Below are 10,115 nucleotides of genomic sequence, written 5' to 3'. Positions count from 1 at the left end.
CCCCCCCCCCCCCCCCTCTCTCTCTTTCTGCGAGCTTACAATTTAAATCTTCGCACCTTTACACCTTCGAGTCGCTTAAACTCACTGTAGATCTTACAACTGCTTGCTCGGAGGCATTTAAAGGAAACTCTGATCGACAGTGTGCGGTCCGATCCGCCTCGTCTGCGCCCATAAACGGATCGGCTTCATTCATAAGCTACTGTCGTCGAAACAGTCTCGTCGTCGATTTATAAATTTGCTCCTTGCTCAGACAGGAAGTGTAGCGTGGGAAGTTATAAAATTAACGGATAAAAAAATTGGGGGCGTGCAAAAATTACCTAGATATATAGCTTTGTTCTCATTAAAACGCAGCGCAAGAACTTCGCACTAGAGACTTCCTATGAACTTATATTCGTCATAGTTACCATTATGATGATCTAAATTATAAATTATATACGTGACAAGTAAAATTGTATATTAATTACTATATTATTATTTTAATATTAATTGTAATTTTTTGTAATTATAATTTTTTGTAAAAAAATATCCAGTGCAATATCAGATACGCTTCTCGTCCTGATGAAGTGAACGGCGAGGTTCACGAAACGTTAGCATTAGCAATGGATAAAAACACGGCGATAACCCGTAAATCTTCTGGTGTCTTTGAAGATAATACCCGTAAGGCCTAAAAAGCGTTAACTGCTTATTATTTTAATATTTATACGCAGAATTATTTTAATAATTGTGCACAATTCTAAACAGAAATATTAACTTTTAAATGGAACGGAAAAGCCAATATTGCACTGAAACATTGCCATATTTTGAAGCAAGAAATACGATAAAATAATGAATTACCTATAACAAATTTTATTTAAAAAAAAGCTGCAAGATTTAAAAAATAGATTTCCGTTCTGTAAAGATTAATATAACCGAAAGCAAATTACGAAATCAGCTTGCAAACAAAATGTTGTTCATCAAATTTCTGGCGTTAGACTGATCGCGATATATACGCTTTCTGTTGGTTAAAGAACATCCCGGTATCGCCTGACAGATTTATCGTATGTAACTCCTTTCGCGGGGACCCGAAAGGCCGAGGTATCGCCGGAGGAAAGAAAGAGGTTTCGACAGGTCGTCTTGTTCATTACATCCTCGCAGGGTTAATGCACTGGCCACAATCGCGGCGCACGCACCTACGTGACCGGCTTCCACAAGCGTTGACACATCCTGTCGCAAGCCACACCTGCGATATACCTACACAAGGGTATACGAACGGTGAGAAGGTATACAGGTACCACTCGTCGGCGTTGCGCGTAGAGCGGTGCAGGAATCCGCGGAGATCTCGCTCGCCAATCGCCGATAGAACGAGATGGAATTTAACGAGATCCGCGCACGCGGCTGCGCCACAAAAACCAGTCCGCTTTCAAGCCGCACCGAGGAAAACCTCGCGGCGGAACGAGAGCGGAATCGTTCAATGAGCTCGACAATGGTGCTCGTCAATGAGCTACGGAATGATTCCGCGATCGTTAAGGGGCGATAGCTACGGATATAATATGCAATCACGACTATATGCTGATCTATATTGATAGACTATCGTCGCGGTTTGCCGCCGTTTAATTCTCTCCTCGATGGACTCTCTCGATAGGCAGCCTCGCAGGCCGCAGCCTCGTCACTCGCGATAAAGTGTCTCGCTGGACGTTACGTATCGACTATTTCCATCTAGAAATTCTACGAGGTAGGTCGATTCGAGCCAAAGAGGCCAAGCAAATTGCAACAAAATTTTATTTGATAAGAGAAAGAGAGAGGGAGAGAGAGAAGTTCTTTGTTGCTTATCAACCCTCTCTTATCACTAAAGTTCTTTCTTTAACTCTTATACTCTTTAAAAACTTTTAGAGTAAATCTCATTCTAAAGAGTGAAATCTCATTCTTAAAAAGATTGAACATTAAATCTCTATTTTAAGACTGATTCAATTTTTACTTTTCAGAATGAGATATTTAGACATTTCAGAGAATTTTATAGAGTTTAGCTTTACTATATCCGACGTAAAAATTTATTAAGTAGATAATTTATTTATATCAGAGAGGAAGAGAGAAAAAGAGGGATGTCATAAAAATAAAAGATATATTTTTTCAATAAAATTATTCAAAATTACAAAACATAATTTTTGAATTTTTGTTACTTGGTTTCATTCGATTCTCTTCTTTATCTTATCCGAAATGAGCATTTGCAGTTCAGGCAGTATAAGAAGATTAAGAGAAAAGATATCAGAAAAAAATGGAATTAAATCGCAGTTGTTTGAATTCACTTAATCTCGTAAATATGTATATGTGTGTGTGTGTGTGTGTGTGTGTATGATGCCCAAAACTTCGCTCAGCGTGATCGGCGAAACTTATGCAGGTAGACGTCGGCTTGTGATTTTGTGATGAAATTTATCGCAATTACTTAGTCGGCTTCGTGGAACAAGCGCGAAGATCACCCAGACTTTTTCGTACGTCCTCGTAAAAAACGCGGTTTTATCGTTACGAGTGCCGATGATGCGAAAAGTGGCTTCCTTCGCATTAAGGAACTACAGTGAATCTCAACTGGGCGTCTTTTTATGCCCTGCGTTTTTCGTCGGGAATTGTGCAACAGATCGAAGCGAGAATTGCCGCAGTTGCTTCGTCACTAATGCAACGGGTGAGACAATGGTCCCCGTACAGTGCTGCTCGCCCCCCTTCGATTTCTAAACACCTCCGAGGAACACTACTCCGTCATCGGCGCCCACGCGCGCCATTGTCATCTGGGGACTCAACAATGCCCCGAAGAGTGCGGAAATTGCCTTTCGATGGGTCTCGCCTGCCAATCGACGATGTGTCAATATTCGAGTACGAGTATACCGAATAGCGACATTCGCAACGATGATATCCGTGATGAGAGAGCCGCTGTGCACTTGTTGCACGAATGCAATTGGCAGCACCGCTGCATTAGCACTTAAACCTGTCCCCGAAGGGCGAATTTCGACATCGTTGGGTTGATGACGCCTTTTGAATGGAGTGTCAATGAAGTTTTCATTATATATCGAACAATTTACTTGGCTCAATTGAGAAGACACATCAACGAATAAAGTTTTTTCCATTGGAATTTATAAAAATATTTATTCGATTCTTTCTATTTATTAAATTGCAATTTCCTACGTTATTATTAAAATTAAGAAAATATTTTGGCAAACAATAGATCTTATTCTAATATAATAAAATTATTGTGTGATACACAAAATTATAAAATATTATAGCATCAAATCGTACGTGTTCTTTAATGTCGACAAGTAGTATTGATATAATTGATCGTTTCCCAAGTAATTCCTGAACTACACTAGAAATTTAAATCTTCAATCAAAGTCAACTGAGAGAAGACAAAAAATGCTACTATATGGCATCATGTAAATATATCTGTCAAACGTAATAAAATATATTTACAATATTATTTATATTTAACGTTCTGCCACTTATCAACTATCTCGCATTCCTCGAGTTCTCAGTATATAGAAACTCGTCGAAGAATGTCAGCCCTTATTATACATCGATCAAAGGCGTTCCATCTGTCAAAGCGAAGTATCCGCGAGATCGACACGGGATGACGGTTTACGCCATCGACATTAAGAATTCACAAAGTGCATTTAATATTATTCATGGTATGGCATGCCCATAAAACGTGCAATGCCACATATCTATTGGCTATGGTTACTCGTAGACGATCGCGACGTGTCGAGATACCCAAATACGTGTACATAATTCAGGATTGTATTCGACGCATTCGCAAGATGTACCGTCCGCTATGACAACTTTAATAATAATTAAATGCAATACTGCATGTTAGTGATACTTCTTTCGCCAAGTTTATTGATATGCGTACCTTCGATAAGTGTTCATTCAATTGCGAAATATAAATGCGCGCGAGAAGATAATAGACATTATATTTATTCAGTATTCACATAAATATTCTTAAGGTATTTATTTTGTATCATATTTTGCATTACAATTTTTTCTTCAAAATTCATTTTAATTATAATTTTAATTTAAAAAATAAAATCTAAGAATATGTAAAATTTTGAAATTGATCTGATAGTTATAATAAAATTATACGTAATACAAACAGTATCCTATTAGTAAATAGCTCTTAGCAATTTTGTATTTACTGCTCAAATATTTTTATAATTTCTCAATAAATTACATTGCAGTTAATGTAAATGAATACAAATTATTAGTTTGAATAGAAAATCCTTCCGACTAAGCTTTTAATATATAATTTTTAGCAATAGCTAATAATTATATATAAATTTAGCATAATTATTTACAATTTATTAAAAATTGCTTTCAAGATGTATATAGCTTCAAATCTCTCGATCGATTCGTTGACGATACAAACGCATCTTTGCCAACGTGTGCATATCTACCAAGTGCATTTAGTATCCTCGTGGCGTGGCTCGCGCGAAACCACCGCGTATTTGCATAATAAAACAGCCTTCGCCCAGGTGATTCCAGGATCGGATTAATATATATATAATATAATTCTCACTTTACTTATCGCCTTACTGTATAGTAATCAACAGAAATATTTTTTTAAGTTAAAGAATGAATAGAAAATACTTCAGCTTTCGCTGTCTTGCTCAATTTGAGTTAATTATATGTACTTAACATATAATTTTTTTTTCTTCGTTACTTTACATATTACATTCAATAGAATAATTTTTTTAAGTTAAAGAATATGAATGAAAAACATTTCAACTTTCGCTATTCATCTTGTTCCATTTATATAACGTCCTATTCTTCTTATTCTTCTTTAATTAGATTGTATTTTACTTTCGATTCTCCTCAACTGTTTATCACTCACAAAAAACGTATTCATGTGAGTATACATGACGTATAAGTGGATGTGAATGTTGGCAGTCTATTGAGCTCGGATTCGTGGGTTCACTAAGCCTAAATGACTGTGCGGATCAGTCATCTCTACGGGAGTGATAGAATAAAGGAGAGTTGGAATAAAGAGGCGATACTGGTGTAAGTCCTCTCCTTATTCTATCTCGCCCACTAGTCGCCTACTAGGACAAATTTCGTAATGCAATTCTATGCTTATCTGATCAAATTTTCCTTGAAAAAATTTTCTGTATACAATTATGAAATCAACAACGAATACATTTATTGATCTTTAAAATTTAAGATTGTGATTTACAAAAGTACCTAAACATATAGTTTTATTTCATCGTGATTATCCTATCGAAGACTCCAAAATATCTTAATCCGATCCTGGATGATTCATCCTGATGCACCGCTTGAGCGACACTCAAGCCGAGGGGCCAGCGAACTCTTTATGAGTTGTAAGGAACCTGTCCGAAGGCGACTGAATGTCGCTCATTGAGGGTAATAACTAAACATAACATTACCAAGTCAGGAAATTCGAAGATTTTCGTGTAATCTACAGAATCGTTATGACCTATTTCTTACTGTATAAACTGTACCATCCATTTAGTCACGCAATGATTTTAATCTTCTCGTAACACGCGATGAAACTGGGTGATGTCGTTTAACGCCGGAGAAAAAAAAACAGATTAATCCGGCAAATAGCGAGATCGTAACGCGACAAGTATTCCAAGAATTTTCGAAGCTAGAAATTCTCTAGTTTGTACAAAATTGGGACAAACATGTGTACTCATCGCCGAAGAATCTATCACCATTAATTCGCCCGCATTCCAACCGAATCGCACACATTTGACACGTGACTTCGTCGGAACCTAGAAAACAGTCGCAACAACGGGCGTCAACAATCTGGCCTTTCATCCACGCGTTGCCCGCGATATGTTATGATCATTCGTCAATAATTCACTGTCTACGATTAATATCTAGCAGTGCGTTAAGCCTTGAGCCGAGCGGTACTCGATGTTCGTTGTCATTGGTGGCGAGTAGCCGCGCGAAATAGTGCAAAACGGTCTTATCGAGGAGCAAAGTGCGGAAACTGATAGACGATACAACTGACATCTAATCAAAGTACGCAGTGACGGAGGAGAGAATTGAAAGCATCAGTCAGAACAAATGCATTTGCTTTGCAATGCGATAAGCATGAAATCCCGTAGTAATCGAACGATGAATAACCAAGATGAGATAGTCATGTGATTTATGTCAAAATTATGATATAATGTACAGAGGCATGAATACATATGTTTCAATATTATGAAACTTAAATGTAGCGACACTCACGAAATGATACAATACGTAGGGTAATTATAGCAATATGGAAAAGATGACCATAGGTTGTAATTTCTTCAATAATTGCTAAATAATGCAGTTTTGCATTCTCAAAGATAATAGATATTTACAGTAGTTTATGTGCGTATTTAATATAACAATATTATGAATATTATTTTTACTTTCGACTGTCTGTAAAGTTTTGCATGTGTCTATTAAAAATTATAACGTTAAATAAATTACAACAGATTTAACCAGAAAACTCTCATTTATCTATTTTCAACCAGAATTTCAATTATTCTAATCGGATTCTTTTTCCGCGTGTACTATTTAAGCGTTGTTACTATTTAATATAACAATTAATATTATGAATATTATGTAGTATTTTTATTTTCAACTACCTACCAAGTTTTGCACGTGTCCATTAAAAACTATAATATCAAGTAAATTATAACAATTCAATCAGAAAATTCATTTATCAATTTTCAACCAGAATTTCAGTTAATCCAATCAGACTCTTTTCCCATTGTAGAATTGTTTATATCAAGACTTTATTATTTATCTAAAATAAATTTAATTGGAGAGAAAGTTTGACCTTTGGCAGCATTATCAAGAATATAAAAACGTGTGAAATCTCTAACTTTAATTTCTATCTTATACTATTATTGTGTAGCATCGCGAAATCGACGAAGATCGCACACGAACACCTCGCTCGGGCGAATGCACGCGCGTGGGTGAGCATACGCGTGCCCACACGCCGACTAGACTTAATGGACTTCCGATAGGATCACGTGTGCCCACGTGGATAGTCCGTCGTGCTTCTAGGATCGCGGAATTTTCACACCGACGGAAATTTATTGCATGCGATCTCTCTGCGCGACCAACAAAACGACCCTGTGACATTCGCGAGCAGAATCATTCAATGATCGAGCTTCGGCCGAGCTTCGAGGAATACTTTCCACTTATTATGCGTCGAACAATCCTACAAAAACTTGCTGCCGCTTCTTCAACTTCCGTTGCCATGATCGCCAACAGTCAAACAAAAGTAATGCCGCTTGTCCGACGTGGATTGAGGAGTAAAACATTCGTCCTTCGATCACGATTCGATCAGAATCGTCCTACTGTATTATTATTCCGTACGGCGGATTCGTATTTTTACGAATTAGTAATTTACGCGAAACTGATTTTTCTTTGCTGTCTGTAAAAACAGTATCGTTTCAAAAATTATTTAAGTATTCGCACCGACGCTGACAAATAAATCTTTAATTCGCGACATATAAATACACAACGGTTATAGTTCTTTATTGGTGAAGATTTATTTCTTGATATTAGTATTTTCACAAGCGCTTGTATCATCCTCAATCTCCTTCTAACTATGCAAATAATGGCAAAGGAATAAAGCAACGAGGTGGCTAATGCAGTCTCATAACAAGAAAGTGTGCCATCGCGCGCGGAGGTCCACATTGCACATGCAAGAGTGCATCTCCATCATCGTAGCGGGTAATAGCACGACCGCGACATTAATCACCTCAAGGATTCCGCATTAGCCACTTGGTTACTATGTCCTCCGGTAATGACCGGTAAGTTCTTAACTTCCGTGCATGCTGGACGATTAATGAGATACACGCGGACCGAAAGCCACTCGTTAATCATCGCTACAACGTAATCATCGAAAGCCGCATGGATCAGTTCGCGGACATGATACAACAGAATTAGACGTTATACTCTCTTTTCCAGGAAAATCTTACATTTTGCTTCTTATCGATTTCCGCCATAAGCGATTTCCCGCGATGATCGAGTAGATTCTAATCTCAAATATTTTTAAATAAAAAAGTGACACGTAATGCTGTATGTGGCGGTAATAAACGGGATTCTGTGCTTTTATAGTAATCGTTTACTTGCGAAGTCTTATATTAACACTTAAACGCCATTTAGTTTCTCATGAGGACAACGTACTCAGTACGGCATACTCGACACAATTTTGATTGCATATAATCGTCATAAAAATGAACGTATTATAACAATTTGTTTTTTAATCGAAACGCTAAATATTAAGGAATATCACGGTAACAAGTAAATATATCTTCATTGATTAAAAAAAGTCACAATAAAATAGAAAACAAAAATTTTGGAAAATTATTTCTTTTTAATTTGCATTTGTTAGAAAAATTAAAGTAAAAAGTTTCTTATATAGTATTCCAAAAACTAGAAACTTTAGATTAAGGAGATTAAAGCAAAAAAATTTAACACAACTAAAAAAATATAACTTCAAACTCTTGGATATAAGGCATACTCAGGTCTTTTTATCGTTAATATTTAAAAATTATTCGCTCATTTTAACGTTGTTCTTTACGCCAAAAGAAAGGGTATCCTTAAGTGTACAAATCTGTCGGGTAGATTAGCCTTTCAAAATAATAAAATTATCAATTTTGGAAAAAAAATGGATATATCACGCCAAAAAGGTGTTTAAGAAGTAATTCAAAATATATTTTCGAATTTCATTGCAAACAAAAAATATGTCTTAAAAATAAGAATCGTAAAGGGAGAAAGGATATATTACATCCAATTGCAATTTCTGATCCCATTATACATCATTTTTCGCACTATAAAATTACGATTTGTAGATATCCAAGCGAAGTGATAGAAATCACGACCGATTTCGCAGTGCAGACTATTAAACCAATCGAAAGATCAATCAGCATGCGCTGAATCGAAGACTTGGAATTCTTGTCGGGAATATCGAGGGTGTTAATATCCGTCTCTGAGCTTCGTTTCTACAATCACGCTGTGATTGCGCAAAGTGTCAAAGGCGAAGTGTTTTCTTTTGCGAAACATCACGAAGCCTCATTGACTCAGATTGAATATTGTCGTGGGAATAATAATATAATCGACCAGATGGCTGGTTATTGCGATATCGTAACGTACAGTCTTGTGTAAATTATGCGATTATTTTGGAAAAATAATTCTACGAGGCAATAAAAGATGTTCTTCGTCTTTTGGACAAAAAAAATCTAATTTACGCGCATTTAAATTATTCTGTTTATAGGAGACAGTAAGTAATAATTTCTCTCAAATTCTTTGATTAGTATACGTTGCTGTTAGTGAAATTAGAACACACCATCGAAAAGTCAATACATGATTTTATGCGCGTTGTTAATAACCTTGCTAGTTGATCTTGCCTTTCGAATCATTCTATATATGGAAAAGACGCAATCAAGACCACATCCTCTACGCCACTGGTTGTAAGCGACACCATAAGTAACAGTTACTTACGCTTAAAGACGTTTGTGTGTATTAGAGTCCGCGATTGCGACGTGACTGCGAGCGGCTATCGATTACTTTGCGATTTTATCGATTAGATTAATGAGCGAGAGCTGCCCGTTTCAAACACGAAATCATCTTGCTATTCACGAAAGTCGAACGTTCGGCGACGATATTTCGAAATCGGTCGTTTGAAATTTACGAAAGTTTCATAAAGTAAATCTGATGTCTGGTTTACCGTATTTGTCACATAAAAAACCGAACGAGTGACAATATTCTAATATAACTGAAAAATTATAATGTAGCTTGAGAAAGAAACTTAAGGAAGATTGTCCCAGCTGATTTCAAATATTTCGACATTGAGCTTAATAATAATTTAATGTTTTATTTTAACATTTTATCGTTTTTTTTAAATATCTTAATATAGTTTATATTGGTTCTTTAATGTCTTAAATACTTAAAAATTTCTTAAGTACTTAAAACTATTCTTAATTGATTAAATAAAATTGCAATTTTTACCACAAACAAATAATAATTTAAGAATAATAAAATCTTTATAAATATGAATAACACACAGTCAAATGTTGATTAAATTTATATAAATATCTGTTTATAGAATAAGATAACATCTAGTTAGTAATTTGAGAGAGATAAAAATA

The sequence above is a fragment of the Trachymyrmex cornetzi genome, unplaced genomic scaffold (genome assembly GCF_001594075.2).
Source record: "Trachymyrmex cornetzi isolate Tcor2-1 unplaced genomic scaffold, Tcor1.1 scaffold127, whole genome shotgun sequence".
In the NCBI taxonomy this organism is placed as follows: domain Eukaryota; kingdom Metazoa; phylum Arthropoda; class Insecta; order Hymenoptera; family Formicidae; genus Trachymyrmex; species Trachymyrmex cornetzi.
This window is presented reverse-complemented; position numbering follows the sequence as displayed.